The sequence below is a fragment of the Bos mutus genome, chromosome 3 (genome assembly GCF_027580195.1).
Source record: "Bos mutus isolate GX-2022 chromosome 3, NWIPB_WYAK_1.1, whole genome shotgun sequence".
NCBI classification, from domain to species: domain Eukaryota; kingdom Metazoa; phylum Chordata; class Mammalia; order Artiodactyla; family Bovidae; genus Bos; species Bos mutus.
In genome coordinates, this window is record NC_091619.1 from 13,646,296 (window position 1) to 13,669,771 (window position 23,476).

General features: G+C 43.8%; 1 long non-coding RNA gene across 1 annotated transcript in view; it reads right to left on the minus strand.

Annotated features, from left to right (window-relative positions):
• Positions 1–1,592: 1,592 nt before the first annotated feature.
• The window catches only part of LOC138985672 (uncharacterized), a 95,235-nt gene continuing 73,351 nt past the window's right edge, over positions 1,593–23,476 (minus strand). Inside the window, exon 3 of the long non-coding RNA XR_011462718.1 lies at positions 1,593–1,936. This is a non-coding gene — a long non-coding RNA (uncharacterized lncRNA). The remainder of the gene's footprint in view (positions 1,937–23,476) is intronic.

Sequence of the window (23,476 nt, forward strand, 5' to 3'; positions counted from 1 at the left end):
TCCTGTTGTCAGAAAAATGGACTGCGCATTCACAGAGCAGGTTTTTCGGGGATGTCTACTATGCCCACATCAGTGAGCTGAACACAGAAAACATGCTCTCACATATCACAAACACCAGCACCCAGAATAGACACCAGGGGTCACCTGAAAGCTCCAAAGGGCAGGGAGAGGGCATCTCCACTGCCCAGGACCACTCTCTCCTTCTCTAATGCAAAGAGAATACTTTTATGTGTCAGGCACTGGGATGGGGTGAGATAGATATGGATATAGATATGGATATAGACATAATATTACAAGCTAGAATCAAAATTTTGGGGGAAAATATCAACAGCCTCAGATAGGCAGATGATACCTCTCTAAAGGCAGAAAGTGAAGAGGAACTAAAGAGCCTCTCGATGAGGTTGAAAGAGGAGAGTGAAAAAAACTGGCTTAAAACTCAACATTCAAAAATCTAAGATCATGGCATACAGTCCCATCACTTCATGGCAGATAGATGGCGAAACAATGGAAACAGTAACAGACTTTATTTTCTTGGGCTCCAAAATCACTGCAGATGGTGACTGCAGCCATGAAATTAAAAGATGCTTGCTTCTTGGAAGGAAAGATATAACAAACCCAGACAGTGTATTAAAAGGCAGAGACATCACTTTTCAGACAAAGGTCCATCTAATCAAAGCTATGGTTTTTCCAGTAGTCATATATGGAGGTGAGAGTTGGACTATAAAGAAACCTGAGTGCCAAAGAATAGATGCTTTTGAACTGGTGGTGTTGGAGAAGACTCTTGAGAGAGTCCCTTGGACTGCAAGGAGATCAAACCAGTCAATCCTAAAGGAAATCAATCCTGAATATTCATTGGAAGGACTGACGCTGAAGCTGAAGCTCCAATATTTTGGCCACTTGATACAAAGAGCTGACTCATTAGAGAAGACCCTGATGCTGGGTAAGATTGAAGGCAGGAGGAAAAGGGGGTAACAGAGAATGAGATGGTTGGATGACATCACTGACTCAATGGACATGAATCTGAGCAAACTCCAGGAGATAGTGAAAGACAGGGAAACCTGGGGCGCTGTAGTCCATGGGGTCGCAAAGAATCGGACAGGACTTAGCAACTGAATAACAATAGGGCCAGCCTATGCTAAGTGGGAGAAAAGATTGTTCCTTGTCCACAAGAGGCTGATATTCTAGTTGCAGAAAAGAGCTATTCAGATAAAGCAGTTAGTATAAAGGCAGTATCTATATGTATTTATCGTCAATGCATAATGATATAATGAAGTGTTAAATTGGGTGGGGAAAACACCATTTGGACAACATGTTCACTAGAGTGATGTCTGATAATGGTGAAGGGGGCAGGGAAAGGCATATTTACTGAAGGCCTTATAAGTACCAGGCATTCTCACCTCACAACACTGCAGGGTAGATGCTCTGTTATTATTTCCATTTTATAGAAAAGAAAATTCAGACTCAGAGAAGTTTAGTGACTTGCCCAAGATTATTCAGTTAATAGGTGGAGGAAATGTCTGCCTGATGCTAAAGGCCAGGCACTTTCTCCCCATGGCTGTAGAGGAAATTCTCATGAAGCCTGTTTACCTGGTCAGAGAAGCAGGGCACAGGGCCCTCCAGCTGGAAGCAAACAGACCTGCAGATGCCACAAGAAGGATGGGCTCCAGCCCTTGCAGGAGAGGTTGTCTTTGACTATGACTGTGAGTCCAGCGGGTCCAGCACCATCTGAGGTTTCCAGGAAGAGACCAATCATCTTCTCTATGAGTCTTTTAAGGTGGCATTTTGAAAATTGCTTCTTTTTTGCTTCTCCTGATGGGCAAGAGGGCAAATGAATAGACCTTTCAATGTCTCCTCTACTCAATGTGTCTCTGACTCCATCAGTTTCCTTCCCAAGACGCTGAGGTCCAGATGTTTAAACAGCCACTCTCCTTAGAGCCTATAAGGGTAACACATGCAAATAAGTTCTGTCAGCATCTCCTTTCAAGAGTGATGAGTCCCTCTTGCCTTATTGGAGGGTGTTAATGGGTCACTGGAGCCCTGGTTTGTGGGCTGAGGTCACACACTTTTCTGCCAGTGGAGATTCAGACACCATAGTCGTAAGCTGTCCCCTTAAAGACATACTTTCCAGTGGTTAAAATGAGCAAGAACATCCTGTTCCAAGAAGCAGAAAGCAAAAGAAACACAGACTTCCTTGCCCCTGGTACTCTGGTCTATGAATCTACTCTCAACACATCTCAAGTTTTAGTCCCCAAGAAAAGGCCTGAGTCACAACCAAGCTTTTTCTTGGGCTTAAGGCAGGTGAGTTTTTTTTTTTCTGATTCCAAAATTAAGAACTCTGTGGTGGGCTTGTACCTGCAGCCTCCACGGAAATGAGAAGAGGAGGAGGAGGAATCCAGGATCAGCCAAGCCTGATGCTCTCCCACTGAAGCCAGGGCATGAAGACAACAGCTGGATGCAGCATCACTGGGCTTCTGTGAGTCCCAGGTCCACGCATTGCATCCACAAAGATTGGGACCTTCTTCTGGGAAACGTTAGAATGGGCTTTGTCCTCTAGATCTGAATGGAAGTCCTTGAAAGCAAGAAGGCTGGGAATTTTATTTTGGTTGAATCATCAGCAGTGTCTAGAGTGTGCAGTGCATATCCGGAGCACACCTCTCTCTTATAATAAATTATGCATTCTTGGTCTATCCACACCTACCCACCTCACAAGGACTAAAAAGGGCTTGCTTCTCCTTTATTCTGAAAGATGTTTTCAGTCAAGTCCATGGTATCTAGGTGATCTATTGGCAAGCATCTTAAAATACAAGGTCAAGAAACTTTCCGTCAAATATGCCATTAATGCAAGTGCCTGCAGACACATCACTCAAAGGAGAGTCATTTCCTTGCATGTGAAATAGCTATAACACCCCAGGCCTGTCTTAATAATCCAGCCAATAATAATAAAAAGCAAACTCATGAGCAAAAGTGTTATATCTCCTCCCAAATTAGTGTTCTCCTGGAGTCAAGTTATTATGCAAGATTAGAGGCATTTAGATGGAGAGGGCAATGGCAACCCACTCCAGTACTCATGCCTAGAAAATCCCATGGGTGGAGGAGCCTGGTAGGCTGCAGTCCATGGGGTTGCTAGGAGTCAGACATGATTGAATGACCTCACTTTCACTTTTCACTTTCATGTATTGGAGAAGGAAATGGCAACCCACTCCAGTGTTCTTGCTTGAGAATCCCAGGGACGGGGGAGCCTGGTGGGCTGCTGTCTATGGGGTTGCACAGAGTCGGACACGACTGAAGCGACTTAGCAGCAGCAGAGGCATTTAGAAGACTAAGACTCTTCCCTGTTTTCTGTTTTAATTTTCTTTCTCTCCCACCCCCCGGCCCCCCATCCCCAAAGGTTAATCTCATGTTCAGATAGCTTAATATTCAAGGTAGAAAACACAGGACTCAGAGCAAATAAACTTGTGGTTAGAGTGCTTGGGTCCAGATCTTGACTCCATTCAGCAGCCGTGGGTCCTCTTTTGCCATGTGGGGACCCATTTGGAACATCAGAGTTGGTATGAAGAGTAAGTTGAAGACATTTGAGATTCACTAGGCAGAAAGACGGAGAAGGCAGTGGCACCCCATTCCAGTACTCTTGCCTGGAGAATCCCATGGATGGAGGAGTCAGGTAGGCTGCGGTCCATGGGGTCACTAAGAGTCGGACAAGACTGAGCGACTTCACTTTCCCTTTTCACTTTCATGCCTTGGAGAAGGAAATGGCAACCCACTCCAGTGTTCTTGCCTGGAGAATCCCAGGGACTGGGGAGCCTGGTGGGCTGCTGTCTATGGGGTCGCACAGAGTCGGACACGACTGAAGTGACTTAGCAGCAGCAGCAGGCAGAAAGAAGGCTTCTCGGAGTTTCCCTTATCTGACTAGAAGCAGCAGCTTCTGGGAAATGAGACTACTATAAATCCCCTCTCCAGGGAAATTTCATGGCCATGGAGAAGACAGAACGATCACTCTACTTGCATAAACAAACATTATCACAACTTTCTTGTCTCCCATTTGTTCTCCTAAATACCTGTTTGTCTTTTCTAAGGAAACCTATTTATTCCTCCCATAGAAGTCTTTTCTACCCTCCTCCCCGCCACCACCCCACCCCATCTCCTCTCTAAATTAAATATATAAGCCTCTAACTTTAACCATTTAGTGAGCTAACTACTTTTGTTAGCTCCCCTATGCATTTGGGGAAAAAAATCTCTTTTTGTGCTATTAATCTCTTTCATGAGTTCAATTCATGGTCCACTCTACCCACCCGGACTCCCCCAGCCCAAGTACTGAACCAAAAGGACAGAGGACAATTTTTTTCTCCCTGACAGCCACATCTGGTCCACTTTTAAAATAAAGACAATGATAGTACCTATCAAACCTGTAGATTATTTATGAAGATTGAATGAGATGTATATCATGTTTGGCTTATAGTGAGTGTTAAATAAATATTCTCTCTCATGTGTAAAATACATAGAGATCTGTTCTGAAGATCAAAATTAAATTATAGATGGGAGAATACTATGGAAAGAGAAAAAAATTAACAATGGAACATGGTGTTATCACCATTATAGTAGCTATAACTATTATGGCCACCATTATTGCCTCCTGTAAGCAAGGCCACCAGATACGGCCACGCAGATATGCATTGCACACATCCAAAGTTACCATTCACTTAAAACTGTCCCTTTGTACTCGGGAACACATGACGTGTACTTTTCCAGCAGACCTGTACTTGCCTCACGGCATCCTCCTCCCAGAGTCTGAGGAACATCACTGTTCTGTAGAGTCATTTATTCACTTATCTTTAATTCAGTGAAGGTATATTGAGGACCTACTATGTGTGAGGACAGGGCATACAAAGATATATGAGAGATAAATTCTGCCCTGATGCTCCCCATGACTGGAGAGAGCCCTGTGTACCAGTAAGCTGAATGCAGTGTAATTAGTGCTAAAGTGGACATATGTAGGACAACTGGGCTTCCCTGGTGGCTCAGATGGTAAAGAATCTTCACCCAGTGTGAGAGACCTGGGTTCAATCCCTGGGTCAGGAAGATCCCCTGGAGATGGGAATGTCAACCCACCCCAATATTCTTGCCTGGAGAATCCCATGGACAGAGGGGATGGGCAAACTACTGAGTCTCAACGTCCTGGTCTATAAAATGGTCATAATAACACCATCTTCACAAGTTTATTCTTTGAACATCAATACACCTTTGTTACTCTTGCAAGCTCTGGGATGGAGGTGAGATCTCAGAAGAGAGTCAGAGGCACCAAGGTGCCTTCCCTCCCCAGACAGATCTTACATCCCCAGAATTGCCTGCCCACCCTTCTTTCTGGAGCCTCTGGGACTTTTCACCCAAAGGAGATCTTGCTACTGAGCAAGGAGCATTGTGCAAGCGACCTGGTGAGCTCAGCCCTTCCTGGGCTGTAGCGACTTCATTTGTAAAGTAGAAATTCTGAGCCTATCAGAAAGGAAGTCAAATTGTTTTCGGAAAAACAATAGCAAAGTAACTACAAGTCATTAGCTTCCTCCCTGGGGCCAGAAATCAAGCTGTCTGGGAAGCTGAAAGGATTGGTATAGAGCTGTTTACCTAAAGACCTCTGAACAGGACCCATAAATTAATTCCTGGGCATGACTTTCTGGAACGAGAGGAGGTGAGTCATGGAAGTGGGAGAACGCCTGAAAGTGGAGATTTTTTATTGTTCAGGGCACGGCTGAATCCCTGATGCTGGCTTGCCTTTTCTGGTCCTCTGGGTGTGGGTTTCATTTGGATACGCATGTGTCAGTGGGCATCTGCCCTCTGACATGGCTCTTAGTAAGTTTCTTCCAAGAGCAGAAAGCCAAAAAGAAAGCCCTGTTCCTGCCCTCCCCCTGGAGGCCTCTGGGGAGCCAATGGCTTCTCAGTCAGGATGCTCTAGAAATTCCTCCCTGGACAGGAGTATCCTCAGTAGCAGGAATGGACCAGAGTTAGGATCCAGGATCATGACTTCTTAGAGAGTGTCCCACAGGTATCAAGGACTCACTGGAGCTGGGAGAGAACTTAAAGAGTGACTGAACCAGATTCGCATACTGAGGCCCCCAGTGGGGAAGCGGCTTGTCCAAGGTCAGCAGCAGAAGCCAGCCATTTAGAGTTTAGCCAGAGGGTTTTAATTGAATATTACACTCATGGACCTCTAGAAGACTTATGGTGGGCTTCATGGGGCTGAGAAACTCCTATATTCATACACAAAGCTTTAGGGGAAGAGGGACCATGTTCTTGATCTGATTCACAAAACACCCTTGCCTCAGAAAAGGGCAAAGATCATTGCTCTAGGTCTATAAGGTCAAGAAAGGTTATTTGCCACTAACCTTCAAAGTAATTGAAATGACTGACAAATCTAACAGAGGTCAACATGTTCTCCCTTTCCTCTGACCTAGAAGTATGTTAGCAAACAGGACGAAATCTGTCCCATTGACATGAGGTGAGTTTCTCTGCTAAAGGTCTAGAAAGGCCCTATGAGATCAGCTTGACCACTGCTTCCTTTTTATAACTTCAAACTTGCACAGCTAGCCAAGACCAGCATCCAACTTTCATCACACCTCATCTAGCACTCTTTCCACTGCCTCCTAAGGTTTCCAAGTGTTTATTAAGCACCTTCTGGATGGTCATGAAACTGTCCCAAATGCTAGAGGAGCTTCAGGATTACAAAGTCCAACTCTTACCTCAATGAATTTGTAAATGTGTTGGGAAAATGAATAAAAGAATTATATGTTCCTTAAGCTTCTCTAAACAATTAAGGAAAAGTACGTAAGTATACTAGTCAGGGTTCTGCAGAGAAACAGAACCGATAGGATATATAGAGATAGAAGGACATATAAGGAAAGATCTATTATAAGAATTGGCTCATAAAATTATGAAGGCTAAGATATGCTGCAACGTGCTATCTGCAAGCAGGGCAACCAGGAAGGCCAGTGGTATAGTTCAGTCTGAGTCCAGAGGCCTGAGATGCAAGGGAGCTGATGCTGTGACTCTCATAGTAAAGCTGAAGTTGGGGTAGGGAGTGGGGATAGTGTACTAGCATAAGTCCCAGAAGCTGAAGGCCCAAGACCCAATGTCCAAAGGCAGAAGAAGATGGACATCCCAGCTCAAGAAGAAAATTCAGCCTTCCTCTGCCTTTTTGTTCTATTCAGGCTTTCAGCAGACTGGATAGTGCCAGCCCAGAATCAACTGTTAATCTCTTCTGGAAACATGCTCCTAGACATATCCAGAAATAATGTTTTACCAGTGATCTGGGCATCCTAGCCCAGTCAAGCTGGTGCATGAAATTAATTATCATGGCAAAAATAAGAGAAATTCTGGGGAAGACAGACAACTGCTTGATCCCTAGACAGCTCTAGCCAGCTTGACCCATGAGAAGTAATATTCATTGAAAAATTAGTTGTTGGTGCTGATCTCTAAGATCCCTTTCAGTCTTGAAAACCCTTTGACTGTGTGCTGGACTCTAAAAAATGAAGCATAAGCCAGATGATTTGTTTATAAGTTTGTAATCTTTAACAAACTAATAGAGATTGTTGAAATAATTAGTGATTTAAGGGAAAAGGGACAAAAATGGCTCCAAACTGAAAATGGTTGCATCTTAAAAGTTCCAATGTGAATTGATGGTATGGAATTTGGAGCATATTTTCCCACAGAAATAATGTTGTAAAGGGTAGTTAGCTTCCCAAACTAGGCCCAAAATGTTTATTTAAGGACTAATGTTTAACTACAGAGCTGAGAATACCTAGTTAAGATGGTCTCTGGATGGGAAATAATGATGCCAAACTCTGACTGGAGACACCAGGAGTACATCTCACACTTTAGAATTTCAGACTCAAGAATCTCTACCCTATACCTACATCAAGGATACACTCCTCCTACCTCCCTCTCTTCATCAGTCAGTTCAGTTCAGTCGCTCAGTCGTGTCCGACTCTTTGCGACCCCATGAATCGCAGCACGCCAGGCCTCCCTGTCCGTCACCAACTCCCAGAGTTCACTCAAACTCACGTCCATCGAGTCAGTGATGCCATCCAGCCATCTCATCTTCTGTCGTCCCCTTCTCCTCCTGCCCCCAATCCCTCCCAGCATCAGAGTCTTTTCCAATGAGTTAACTCTTCTCATGAGGTGGCCAAAGTACTGGAGTTTCAGCTTCAGCATCATTCCTTCCAAGGAACACCCAGGGCTGATCTCCTTTAGAATGGACTGGTTGGATCTCCTTGCAGTCCAAAGGACTCTCAAGAGTCTTCTCCAACACCACAGTTCAAAAGCGCTCAGCTTTCTTCACAGTCCAACTCTCACATCCATACATGACCACTGGAAAAATCATAGCCTTGACTAGACAGACCTTTGTTTACAGGAAAGGGTAATAGCATTTTATTGATCACCTAACTTTCTTAAGGCAAGGACCGACCTCCTCCTCCTTTCATAAACCAATCCCTGAGCTCAGCTACAAACAGAAAGCTTTATTTTTTCAAACCTTTATAGTATTTTCCTAATTATGAAAAGTAATAGTGTATTGGGCTTCCCAAGTAGCTCAGTAGTAAAGAACCCACCTGCCAATGAAGAAGATGTGGGTTCGATCACTAGTTTGGGAAGACCCCCTGGAGAAGGAAATGGTAACCCACTCCAGTACTCTTGCCTGGAAAATCCCATGGAGAGAGGAGCCTGGAGGGTTGCAAAAGAGTTGGACACGACTTAGCAACTGAACAACAACAACAATAGTGTATTATTGTAAAAATTTAATGATACAGAAAAAGTATCAACAGGACTTAAAATCACCTGTAACCACTGTTAAAATATTGGTATCTCTTTTTTAGCCACCATATTCTTATCCTTATTATTTTTTTTTTTTTTACAAAATTAGAATTGTATTACAAACACTGCTTTCTAGTCTGTTTTTTTATACTTAACAGTATGTCAGGGACATTTTCTATGTCACTAGTATACATCTTCTTCACCTTTTTAATGATTATCTAGAGTGTAGTGAATGGAAATGACACCCAAAGGTAATTTAATGTGTTTGTGCCTTTCTCTCTGTGAGGATGTTAGCACTGCACTAGAATTCCCAAAGCTGAGCATCTGTGCAGGACCTTCCAGACTGATTCCAGCAGATATGTCCCCTTCAACTATTGCTAAGTCCTTAGGTTGCATAATTTCTTACTCTGTAGATTTAACAATGTTCCTTTAATGATATTATTGGGCATTTCAACCTTTTTGTTAATATAAATATCACCATGTTGAAGGTAAGTGGCGCCCTTTTAATTTCTAAGACAAGGTAATCTGGTGCCGCTGACACATTCCGCTGTCTGCCCCAAATAAATTACTCCATGTGATTCCTAGCCCTCATTTCAAAGCCTCACAAACAACTCGTGGGAAAAAGCAGAATTTCTGAACAAAACAATTCAAAACAAAACAAAAATTACTAGCCTCCCCTATTCAACAACCCCTTCCCCACCACATACATAACACACAAAAGGAAGTGTCTGAGTGAGTGGTGAAACACTGGGGAAGATAAGGGTGACCTTGACCGATCCTGAGAAAATCCTTCAAAAGTCTTGAGAGATTACTTCTGTGGGTAAACAGAAGTAGATGTTTAAATCCTGAACAGTGAAAACAAACAGCTCTTGCCACTGCCATCAGGTCCGCTGCCCTCAAAACCACCAGCCCTACCCATGTTTCTGTGAGCTCCCACACAGCCTAGGGATTGAGGTATCAGCTCTGCCTGTGACGGTGAAGACACGGGAAAAGGCAAGGGCTGATGGGACCGCGAGAGGCTGGGGAGAAACGCGCTAATCATGGACTCGAGAGACCTGAGTTCGGGTCCTAACTGACACTTAGAGAGCAGAGTGGCCTTGAGAAGTCACTCATTCTCTTTGGCCCTCACTTTTCCATCTTGGTTAAAGGAAGGAATTGGGTTGAATTGCATTCACCATTCCTTCCAGCTCTAAAATTCACCATCACTATGATTCTAAGTGATTGGTTCTCTCCAAACCAAGCCAAAGCTTGGAAGAAGTTGAAGTTTGTCTTGGATGCCCAACTGTTCTGCTTTTGGAGGTGTTCCCCTCCCAGCAGTCTGGGAGCCCAAAATATGTTCTTAGACCTGTTTTATTCCAGATAGTGGCACTGTGTTGAGAATTCCAGATAAGGACAATAGAAATGAGCATATGCTTGGAAGTGTACTCTAATTAGGATGCTTTCAGCTGTTAGTTACAGAAAATCCAGGTACAGTCAACCTCGTACACCACTACACTGTGGGAAAGCATAGGAAGCGTTAATGCTAATGGATGGCTCTATCACTGATCCATTTATTTATTCATTCGTTCCATCATCCATTTGTCTAGTTTTTAAAATGCACAAAGTTTGGTACTGTGCTGAGAACTAGATATTTGAATGACTCAAACATAGCATGTAGACCAGAACTTAGTGGTATAATAAAGCTCCAGGTGCTCCCAGACTCTTCTGAGAATCAACTGGGTGATGTTACCAGAAGGGAGACCCACAGGCATGGAGAACTAGTTGGAGGAGAAATGCTATCTTGGTTTAGATTGCTGAGTCTACAAGGACATTTTGATACCCAAGGAGTCCATCTGGATTGAGGGGGCTGGGCAAAGCATGCTGGAAGGAGCTGGAAAGGACCACAGAAGGGATCCAGTTGGAGCTCTGGTCTAGAAGAACATAGAATAGAAATCAGGAACCATGCATGTCAGCATCTATTCACCTCCACACAAGGGTGCAAACAGAGCGTCTCACTCACTTCCAGGTCTGGCTCATTGACTTATTGATGGGCCTGCAAGAGGCCACATCATGATGGTTGAAGCACAGGTTGAAAAGGATGGAACCTTGACAGGCGACTTCAAACAGCTACTGATAATGATACCAACTAACACTAAAAGTGCCAGACAGTGACCTAAACCTTTAATATACAGCTCATTTAATCTTCATAGTAACTGTGGTGTTATATTCCCATTTTACAGAGGAGGAAAGCAAGGACAGAGACTTTGTTCAAGGTCATCCAACATTTCTGTGGTTGAGCTAGGATTTGAATCCAGGCAATCTGATCTCAGTGTCTGTTCACTCACCATAAAATAAATTACATGACAAAATAAATCACAAGCAAAATAAATGTGAGAAGGGCTGCAGCAGAGCTAAGATCAGAAGACTGTAGAAACCGAAAAAGGAGCAAGTAGTAAAAGTGCCAGGGAAGCTCCCCAAAGGAGGTGACGTGATGATGTCTTGAAGAGTGAGCAGAAGTTCTCCAGACAGAGGAACGGGAGCAGTCCACCCCAGGCAACATGAGCCAAGACCTGAGGTGAGAAAGAAAACTGGCATTTTTGAAGACCAAAAAATAATTCTACAACAGCTGGACTGAAAGGTTCATGGGAGCTTGGCTTGCAGAGCCAAAGTGTGGGGCCAGATTGTTAAGAGCTTTGCAAACCACATCAGTTTGTTCTGCAACAGCAGGGAGCCAAGGAAGGAGATGAGTCAGGACTCCTTCAGTTTTCAGGGATCTGCAGGATGATTGCCTAGTTACCTTATCCCACCTTTCACACCCAGTGTAAAATCACTTCTGCTTTGGCCACCAGGTAGAGCTCAGGGCTGGGTGACTTCAGTCCTACTGCCAGGCCAGGGTTGGAGGGTGAGGGATGACAGAGCCAGGCAAGACACCCCATCTACTTTCCACCATAGAAAACTGTTTGTCCTGGGAGCCCTGAATCCAAGAAAATCCAAGTAGGGGCCAGCACTTATTTTCCTTAAAATCTCTGTACAGATCTCAAAGAACACAGTCCCTCGGTTGGAAGGCTCCCTTCTTAAGCGGAAGGATGAAGAGACAATGGAACATGACTTTCCCCTTAACATGAATAATACCAATCCACCGGTCTATTCCTGTTCTTATTCTCTCCCGGACACACCTGCAGACTGACCGAACATAATGGGTCTGTCAGATCACAAGCTGTTGTCTCTACATTCAAAGGTCTGTAGGTACAAGAGCTCTCAGGCCACCTGTTTCTTGTGTCTCTGCTGACCGTTGGGAAAAAGGCTACAGGAGGTCCTGCAGCCTCAGGGGCAGAGTGATGCCATCACAGGGATAGCAATCCAACAGTAGCCCCAAAGCCTTCCAAACAAGGCATGTCACAAAGAAGTTGAAACTCAACTCAAATGTAAGCTCTGTCACCAGGTGGCTGTATGACTTGGGCAAGTCCCTTAACCTCACCAAGCCCCAATGTCTACATGGCGAAAAAAAAAAAGTTGCGGGTGGGGGTGGGGTATGTTTTTGTGTGTGTGTGAAAAAGCTATTCTGGCTCTGACAAATTCGTCGCAATACTGTACCAAACTAATGTGTTCCAAATTGCGAAGTGCCACGCAACTGATGTTATTATCAATCAGACTCTTGCTCTCCACGCTGTGGGGAAAGCTCTTCCTAAAAGAGAAAACCATGCAGGCTTGTTGGTGGCATGTCAACAACCAGAAACAGCCTAGTACAGGGCTGTGTCCATGATTCTAGAGCCAAGCAGGCAGAGCAGGCAAAATGCAAGAAGTATATCTGCTTCTGCACAAACCAGGGTGGACCCCGGCCGGGAGAGGAGAGTTTTCCCAACAGCTATTGTGCCCAGGGCCTTCGTGCATCCTCCTCCTCCTGACCCCAGTCTCCACTCTCAGCCCAGGTGATGGAGTCTGGCTCAGAGGCGCTGGGGTCCAGAAGTTGTGGCACAGGTCCTTCCCGAGGATGTGGGCAAATTTTAACATAAAGCCTTATAAGATGTTTGTGCTTTATTTTTGATAAAGCAATGAGGCAGGCCAGTTAAAGACTGGCTGTTTCCAGTTTGGTCAGTCTGGCCCACAAACAATAGCTTACAGAGGAAGCAGGGCTGAGCCTGGGGGAAAGAATGAAAGGAGGAGAGCATCATTATTTGAAAGGTTGACATGAAGAGGAGGATTTAGCTCATTCTGGGCAGCTATAGAGGTTGCAGCTAGAACCTGAGGGGGGAAGGAGGGGGAGGAAGGGGGCCAACAACTCACTCTTACTAGGCATCTAAGTGTTTCCGACACATAATCTTCACAACTATACCATGAAGGGGTTACTGTTAAATATTACCAACCTCTGTTTTAAAGATGAGGAAACTTAGGCATAGAGGTTAAGCAGCCTGACCAAGCTACACAGCAAGCAAATGACTGAGCCAGGCTCCAAACATTCTGGCCCCAGGGTCCTAGAAAGGTTTTCTCTCACGGTGGCTCAGACAATAAAGAATCTGCCTACAGTGCAGGAGACCCAGGCTCAATCCCTGGGTTGGGAAGATCCCCTGGAGGAGGGCATGGCAACCCGCTTCAGTATTCTTGCCTGGAGAATCCCATAGACAGAGGAGCCTGGTGGTCCATGGGGTTGCAAAGAGTCAGACATGACTGAGCACCTAACACACTTTTTTTTGCTATGAGGAAGTACTTTTAGAGTTTACCAATTTAAAGAGAGAGGTGTTTTATGGAAGGATTTAAGCCAAGGCTAAAGGGCCATTTTCAAGGGATGCTGGTTCAGTAAAGTTTCTTGTCAAGAAGTATCAGAAACTAACACTTCCTACTTTTAGCCAGAGGAGAAGAAAAAGGAGAAGGAGAGGAAAGAGGAAGAGGAAGAACAAAATGAGGTGGGGGCGGGGCACATTTGTTGACAGAGTGTTGGGAGAGGAATGTAGAATAAAAGAATATTCTGCAGCTCCAGATTCAAGAAGGACCAGACAAGGACTGCCCTAGGATCCAGGGAGCAGGAGCTGATTAACCGCTTCTTTGGGGGCACAATTATCTGAGTAAATCAGCTTTAATGCTTTCTGTCTTTTTCTCATTCTGCTCAAGATTCAAATTCTAGGGAAAGAGCGCTCGTTCAGCCAAGCTTTAGAAAAGATTAATGATATAAATCACTAATGTTTATGGTGTGTTGATTTTCCACTTGGCACTGCTCTAAGCACTATATTTACGCATATTTTCTTCTCACAGTAACCCTATGAGGCAGGTACTATTCTAATGAAGAAACTTTGCCACAGGGTTTGAATTAGCCATCCCAGTTTGCACAGATGGTCTGGTGGCAGAGCAGGGTTTCATGCTGAGGCAGTGTAGCACCCCTTTGCTATACTTCCTCAAATATCAACAGGGAAGGGCAGGGCCCCCAAAGCAGAATTTTGGTGTGATGACGAAGAGGGATGGATGCTAAGAGATAAAATCTACAGATGCTTCCTCATGGCACAGCCCTGACAGAGGGAAAAGAGAAGACTCCTGAGGTGACTTCAGGCCCAAGAATTCCACATTCAAGTTTCCATCCTTACCCTCTGGCCATTGCAAGTAGAAGATGAAAAAGTCAAGAAGCAAAAAAGAAAAAGAAAAAAATCAAATAACCAAAGGAATGGATAAAATACAGATATAAGAAAATAATTTCTGAATGAGAAATTTTTCAAATGACAAAATTCTAAGAAAATAAAAGGCATGCCTATAAAGGATAACTTGAAAGGTAAGAAAGAAAAGATTCAAAATACTGAAGAACTTTGAGAAACTGAAATTAATTGAAGAAAAGCAGAGAGGCCAATTTCTCACAAACATTAAAGACTTAATGTGAAGCTCTAAGTATCACAAGAGGCTGGACCCCATTGTGGTTCAGGGTGAGAGTTTGAAGTCAGGCTGCAGGAATTAAATCCTGACTCCAGCAGGACTGTGTCACCTGGAAAAGTTGTGTCAACACCAAGTTGTGTCACCTTGGAAAAGTTACATGGTCTCTCTGAGTCTCAGTGTCCTTATCTGTAAAATTCTAATAATGCCTATGTCAGAGGAATGTTGAGAGGATTAAACGATGAGTCAAGAATGTGTTAAGCACAGTGCCTGGCACAGAGCAGGTGCCTCCTAAATATTAGCTACTTGACCACTATATGTTAGCTCCCATGAGTCTAACGTGGTCTTGGGACAGGGACACGTGGACACCTGTGGTTGGGTACCTAGAACCAGCCCCTCCTGGGGAATCATAAGTAGAGACCCTGGAACGGCAGGAATCTGTTATCTTGCATGGGATGAAGGAGGGGCCCTCAACAGGTGGATGATCAGTGTGAGGAAAAACATCCCATGAGTCTGAAAGCATGCATGATGGAACACCAGAAATGAAGCTCTGAGACAACATTCCACCTAGGCTAGAACTTCAAGAACTCCTCTTTGTATAGCTCTCAGAAAACCCCTTTTGAAGTTTCCAAGGAGCAGGGAACAGAACTCTGGGTTGGCAATCAAGAGCCCTGGCTTCTGACCTCTGTTAATGTCAACAAGGCTCTGGGGCCCTGGTTAAACTCATTTATACTTTGAGGGTCTCAACTTCCTTGTCTGAAAAGGTGGGGATAACAGAATCCACCTCAAACCCCTGGGGTAAAGATTAAATGAAGTGATGCCTATAAAGCACTGGGAACGTGGTAGGCACTGAATAAATGTTTCCTCCCTCCCATCCATTGTTAGAATAAAATAATACATCAAACAGACAGTCCATGGGAGCCAGAAGAGTATGGTAAGTGGATGCTTTTTTGAATTCAATTCCCAGCACATCACTGTGTTCTAGTGAATCTGGATCTTTGGCTAGTCTCACAGTCTGGAATGGCCTTTTCACCTCACCCCATACTACCTTGTCTAGCAAAAGTCTTTTATCCTTCAAGGCCAAGCTCAAACATCACCACCTCAAGCATTTGTGTCTGGAAATTCCCTCAGCACGTGACTTGTTCTCCAGTTGTGTGCTTATTTCTCTGTGCTTTGTGTTGTAATTAGTTCTTGAAGGCAGAGAGAGTGTCTTATTCACCTTGGTGACACTTACAGCCTAGGCTACATCACACCTTTCTTCTCTTTAACACTTTACTTTCCTGGGGATCTGGGGGCCTCCTGTTCCTGGATTCTTATCTCCATCTGGAACAACACCTAGGGCCTTCACCCCCTCAGTCCTCCCCAAGAGGGGAGGAGGGGATGATCTCCTTGGGAAATTTGGGAACAAAGATTGAGCACTCAAGGCTGATTTACCCATTCAGCACAGTGGTGAGGGTCCACAATACTTTTAGGGGCCCACCCTAAATCTGAAAAATGGTTTAATTTTTTTTATTAAGAAAAAAGACAAATGTTTAGTTAGGTCAAAGAAAGCATTTAAAATATGATGTTAATATCTTCATCTTTATGCCAATGCATATATAATTCGGAAATTTCCCAGGTGGCTCAGTGGTAAAGAATCTGCCTGCAATGCAGGATCCACAGGACACATGGGTTCAAATCCTGGATGTGGAAGATCTCCTGGAGTAGGAAATGGCAACCCACTCCAGTATTCTTGCCTGGAGAATCCTATGGGTAGAGGAGCCTGGCAGGCTATAGTCCATAGGGTCACAAAGAATTGACTGAACGTGCATGCATATATAATTTTTAATATTTTGTATGGGGAAAAGGGTCCCCAAAGGCCAATGTGCCTTTACCCACATGAGTCATCATGCAGCTCTCTGGACATGGGTAGCTCAGCCCCTTCCTGCCTTCCTCTGGGAATGCTGCCTTGCCTGTGGACAGGAAGCAAATATTTAGCCTGCTCCTCCTGTATCACCGTTTGACAGGGGCAGAGCAGCAGCCAGCACTGGTGGGTGACTGGGAAGTAAAGCCCACTGTTACTATATACCCTAAGCTATAAGCCTTCATCGCGTCAGTAAGAAAGGGCATGATGATTTCATTCCTCCTTGTCCCTCCTTGTCTCTTCTCTCATTTTTCCTAATGTGGGCAGGGAGTGGGGATGTCGTTTATTAGGCCCCTTGAGATCACTATATCGATCCTTTAAAATTCAGCAGTCTCCAACCTTTTTGGCACCAGGGATTGCTTTTGTGGAAGACAATTTTTCCACAAACTGGGGGATGGAGTGAGTAATGGTTTGGGGAGGAGCTAAGCTCAATACATTTCCTGTGCATTTACTTCTGTTATTATCATATCAGCTCCGCCTCAGATCATCAGGCATTAGATCACGGAGGTTGGAGACCCCTGCTTTAAATGTTCTTATCAGGTAAGTGTGATCTTTACTCAACAGATGAAGATACTGAAGAACAGAGAGTTTAAAGAATTTAGTCAAAATCAAGCCTTTAACAAATGGGTTTAGAACCCAGACTTTTGGACTCCAAAGTTAAAGTTCTTTTCTCCCACTACATTCTGTAGTCAAGGATCAATAAATGAGTGTTGAAATGAACTGAAAGGGTAAGAGCATGTTTACCAGGCAGCATAGAACTTAGTTGAGTTTTTTCAAAATTGTTGACTTGGCAATTATAAGCTTCAGATGAAACCTTGACTTTCACCATCCCCTTAATAAACACTTTATAAAGTTCTGATCCATTTTCCTGTCTTGAAGAAGCCCCATCAGATGTCATATATTTTGATACTAACCTTCTGCTATCTTTGCAAGGAACAGATTAGGGAAAGAAATCCTTTATTTGTCAGAATGCTTAGAATAAAATATTATGTTTTATTTTCATAGAGATGGGTAGAAATATAAATAATCATGCACTTTTAAAAAACTTAAATTTCTATTCCAATAGGCCAACACTCAAGATTAGCCCTTTCTAGTATCTCTGGCTTGCAGACTTCCGCACTGAGCCTTGGAAAGAAGCTTCGAGATGAAACTGATGAATGGCTGTGCTTGTGCTCTTATTACAAAAGGGATCTGTTTCCTCTTAAAGGCCCAGTAGATCACTGATCAGGTTTAGAATCTTCCAATATTTGCCAAAAGAAATGTTTTGGAGAGGAGAAAACCTCCCACTTTCCTCCCCAGATGGAATTCCAAGACTGTTGGGGAACACAAAGTAAAGGATTCGCAGAAGGAACATCCCTGATTTCCATAATGAGTTTACATGTGTTTGTGCCTCACCTTGTTCCTACCCACCAACTCCAACTCATGTTAAGCCTGAATCACCCAAGAGTCTGCAGCTCCTTAACAACAAAGATTCAGACAAGGTGTTGGGTAAGCCAGATTATGTTTTCTAAGCTAGACTTATGTTCACAAACTATTCTAGAATGTGGCTTCACACATACAGGTGAACCATCTGGCCAGCCTGGGTTAGCTCTCTTTGCTGTGAGTGCTATAAACCTTGCATCTTCTCTCATTCCTGTTTCACAGACATAATCAACTCTTTTTTTGTCTATTCTTCCTAGTAGCCTATGAGCTCCATGAAGGAAAGGACAATGCCTCTCTTATTTATAGCTCTGCTACACAGATCAGAGGGTAAGTGCATGGGTTCAGGGGAAAAATAGACCTGGGTTTGAATTCCACCAAGCTACTTACTCATTGTGTAACTTAGAGAAAGAAGCTCCTGGCACTCAGTTTTCTCATTTGTAAAATGGGGTGATAATAGTTCTTACTTCATGGACCTATTATGAAGATTAAATTAGTCCACACATGTGAACCATTTACTTGGGCCCCTGGCACTTCATGAGTGCTTCATAAATATCCTCTACTACTATTACATTAAGTATTAAATGAGTATTTTGTGTAGAATTTTTTTTTTAATGATAGTGAGCTCAGGCAAGAGGAATGCATGGGGCTAAGGGAAATTCTTCTGTTGCCAAATGGGATATTGCCTGTTTTACCTCTGGGGGGGCCCTCACCTGAGGTCACAAGGGGCAAATGAGCAGTTCCTAGGCAGTCCTGGGGCACCAGCTCCTATGACATTAGCCCTCATCACCCTCTGCACCCATCCCCAGAGCAGTGAGAACTGAGACTCTGTTCAGTAAGACTCTGTTCCCCAGATAACCAGCTGCAAAGCAAAGGAGGCAAGGTCCACAGAGGAGGAAGTGTGCCCAGGTCCCTCACCTGCCCCAGACACGTCTGAGAGGCTATCAGCTCAGAGCTGCTCCAGTTTCCCTCACTAGCTCCCCTGAGAGCTCGACTGCGGGAACCGCTGCCCAAACACAAGCCTGGGTCAGTGCAGGGGCAGGGCTGCAGTTGGGGGGCTGCTCTCTTCCAAAGAAGGACTGCGTTCTGTGGGTTTGTTTGTGTGTGTTGTCAAGGGGAGGGCAGATTGAGACAGGGGGCCAGTGTGAGGGTGCCCCAATATTAACACGTTGAAACACCCAATACAAATGTAGCGAGCTGAAGAGTTTTCTAAAACTAAAGAAAATTAAGAGTCTACACAAAGAAATGTGTTACCCAAGTGTCAAAGTACTTGATTGTCCTCAAAAGGCTAAATTGTCCCAGCTTCGAATATTTTCTGGCATTTGTAGAGGTAGGCAGTCCTATGAGTTCTCTGAGAAGCCCTAGAACTCTATTGGAAACAAAAAGATCTAAAATACTGCATTTAAAAACATGTGTTAGAGGTTTCTTATCTAAAAAGATTTTGGTATTCTTTGCTTAGGTTTTACATCAGACATTTAGTTAATTTTTCCTTTTAATAATTTCATCTTTTATACCAGAATCTCTTTAGTGTCCTTTAGATACTCTTCTTTTCACCATGAAAACAACCTTTTCTTCTTATTATGTAAATAATAGATACTCAGTGTAAAAAAATAAATTCCACAATACGTAAGTCATAAGGAAGAATGTATAAAATCACCTGAATGCCACCACCCCCAAATAAACACTGTTAACAGTGACTATATCTATATAATCCATATTGTTGTTCAGTCATTATGTCATGTCCTACTCTCGCGACCCCATGGACTGCAGCACAAAAGTCTTCCCTGTCCTTCACTATCTCTCGGAGTTTGCTTGAACTCATATCCATTGAGTCTCTGATGCCATCCAACCATTTCATCCTCTGTCATCCCCTTCTCCTCCTGCCCTCAATCTCTCCCAGCATCAGGGTCTTTTCCAATGAGTCTGCTCTTGGCATCAGGTGGCCAAAGTATTGGAGTTTCAGCTTCAACATCAGTCCTTCCAATGAACACCCAGGACTGATCTCCTTTAGGATGGACTGGTTGGATCTCCTTGCAGTCCAAGGGACTCTCAAGAGTCTTCTCCAACACCACAGTTCAAAAGCATCAATTCTTCCACACTCAATCTTCTTTATGGTCCAACTCTCACATCTGTACATAACTACTGGAAAAACCATAGCTTTAACTATATATACAGACATGTGTCAGCAAACTGATATCTCTGCTTTTTAATACCAACATCTATATTTATATATAGACACATGTGACTTTTCATAAAATTTTTAAAACCATGAATTCCTTCTTTTTCTTAAGTGCACTATTCTAGATGTTTCTAGTGACACAGGATCTTGGAAATAAGTTGGTATCTGAAACGTATCTCAGATTTATCTAACCTACATATAACTAGATATATGCATCATAAAATATCTATAAGTAGATAGAGATTTATATAGCTAGCTATATACAACTGTCTAAATAGAGATTAGCTTATATGACGTGTGTATTTTTATTTGGCATTCTGCTATGAATTCCTATGTTATCAACCAATCATCATGTACATATAATAAAAACTATGATACATTTTGTTCTTTTAAAAGTTTAACACATAATTTGTGATTTGTTGTGTTGAAGGGAACCTGGCATATGGGCACATAGTTACATGGCCTATGTAAGAATCTAAGATTAGAGGATTCCTTATGATTTGGCTCTAAAGAGAATGCTTGAAATTAAAAATTTTGAGTGATCACAGCTCAGAGTAACTCAGAACACAGTCAAAAAATGTCAACTCTGAAGGGAGCCTATGGGGCCGTCTGTTCCAAATTACTCCCTTCAGAAATGATGAAACAGACACCCACTGAAGTGGACAGCATGTCCCACGGGGCTGAATTTATACTACAATCTGCTTTCCTGAATCATCACCTCACCTCTTTCCACCAAACTTTTCCCCCTATGATGTGTAATGTATGGCAGAGTCATTTTCCTTTTTTCCAGATCCCACTTACCCAGAAAGGATTGGCCTCTTTTTAATTTAGATGTTTTCAGAGATTGTCAGGGAGTGGAAATAGGAAAAGCAGGATCCCTGAGAATTCAGATGCATTATGTTTAGGAAGATAAGGGGAGAGGGAACTCTAACTCTCATAACAACAGCAAGTACATGTAGCACTCACTGGTCGGGAAGATCCCCCCGGAAAAAGAAATGGTGACTCACTCCAGTATTCTTCCCATGGACAAAGGAGCCTGGCGGGCTGCAGACCATGGGGTTGAAAAGTGTTGGACTCGATTAAGCGACTGAGCATGCACACACAGCATTATGTTTCAAACACTGTCCTGCTACTGCATATGTTAATTTATGTAAATGATATGTATATATCATCTGATCCTCACAGCAACCCACTGAAGTAGCCACTGTTATTGTCTCCTCTTTGCAGAGAAGGAAATTGAGGCACCCAGAAGTTAGGTAACTTCCTAGGACTGAATAACTAGTGAGCTGGGGTTGTGACTCAGCTGGGTTTGTGTCCATCTCCAGAGTTCAGCCTTTTGATCTCCACGCCATAGAGCCTCTCACAGAGGGAGGAGCTGAGTGATGATAGGGAGGAGACTCCAGTGGTGATACTGAAGTCCTTGCCTTTGTCACCCCACCTACCTGGCAACAATAATGCCACACAAAGCCAGGTGGTGCCAGGGCAATTCCTAGCCCTCTCTTTACCCTGCCTGTACCTGAGCCTCCTGGCCAAACATTCCATGACTGTTTGTTGGCCCTTTCTTGTCTCTTTGTTAGTTTTCTCTAACTTTTTCTTAAGAAAGATCTCAAACATATGTGAAAATAGTCCGAATAATAAGTCCTCATGTTCCCAACTGTTACCAACAAATGTTGGCCCCTGCGGGTTCTTTTTAAATATTATTTATATCACTTTTTAACCCCCTTTGAATATGTTTTTACACGTTGTAAATAATAATATAATGCACTTAATATAATTAAATATATGTACTGAATAACACTACCATACATTTTATAATTTGTAGATTAGTAAACATATACACATTGGAGGGCATGCTCAAACATGTGACACTGCAAAAAGAAAGTGTGGCTAGCAGTGATCTACGGACACAAGTGACTTGTCAAAACAGAAATAGAGTGTCTGGGTTCTGGGTTCAGGTTCGGACTCCATTGTTTCTCAGCTGAGGGACCTTGTACCTGTCACGTCTCTTCTCTTCATTTTTCTCATCTGTGAAATGGGTCTACCTTCCTCTCAGCATTGCTGTGTTGATCAAATGAGATCAGGAATGTGAAAGGCTTTGCACATGAACCTCATGAAGGTGTGGAGCAAATCAGACCAACCCAAGGTGGGGTATCGGTGGCACTGGCATTGAAAGCAGAAATCCAAGGTCAGGAAGTTCAGTTACTGACTAATTGAATCATGTTTCTCTCCAACATGAGAGAAAAAAAAAAACATGAACCAAGAGGCATGAAATAGAGAATCAGTTGCCAACTGGAACAATGCAGGCTTTAAAATATGGCCCCTTTGTCCTCTCCATGGGCATTTGAAGTGGTCACAGTCACAACCAGGCCCAGAATCCCTCAGGTCAGTCAGGCCTGATGGGACGCTGAGGTCATGTAGTAAGTAAGGGTTGGAGGCCAGGCCTCATTTTATCTTCCCAGTCCCCCTTCTTTTCACAGCCTATTTGGATGTCTTCTTTGGATGACATCCCCCCAAAACTTTAGGTGAAGAATTCCCTCTCCAGCCCTGGCTCACTAGCTGGACAATCCCCTGGTCACCTTGCCAGCCAAAAGGAATTTAGAGACAGTCCTCTGTTCTCAACACCATGGGTTCTATTGTTTAAATTGTATTTATAATGTTTTTCAACTATCCTCTGTCACTGTGCTTTATTAGACTAGTGACTCCCTCCACTGTGTCTCCAAGGACACAGCCAAGGCAGGACTGGCCACCCACTGTAAGTGGAATCAAGATGGCACCAGGGCTGATTTCCAGGGCCAGTGGAAATGGCATTGCACACTGTCCTCTCTTGATGGCCACACTGCCACCCAGCTCATACCCAGCCCTGTCCACTGCTGCCCAACCTGTCCCCGGACTCCTCAGGAGGATCCGCACTCCCCTGATCTCCATCCCTGGAGGACGAGAGTCTCCAGCGGGACCCAGCACTTGTCTGAGGTTGCTGACCTCTTTTCTAAGGGGCTCCCTGCCTCTCATGGAGGAGACAGTGAGACAAATGCAGTGTCTCTGAATAAGCACAAGTCAGAGGAACAAATAAACACAGACAGGCCAGCTGCCGCAGCACGCAGGGATGGAAAGTAAATGAACTTGTACACATTTTATAAGCCACTTGGAGAATATTTTTAAATTGAGATATTTCTGCCCCAGAGTCACCCTGGGGACTTGGCTCACTGACGTGCCTGACGCCTGAGAATGGCAACTTTCCGCAAAGACTTATGTGCTGGGGTTACAAAGGCCACATACTCTGTACGTTTCCCTAGTGATCAAGGCTGACAGAAACTGAAACAGCTACAGTGAGACCCGGGGGGCGGCCCAGT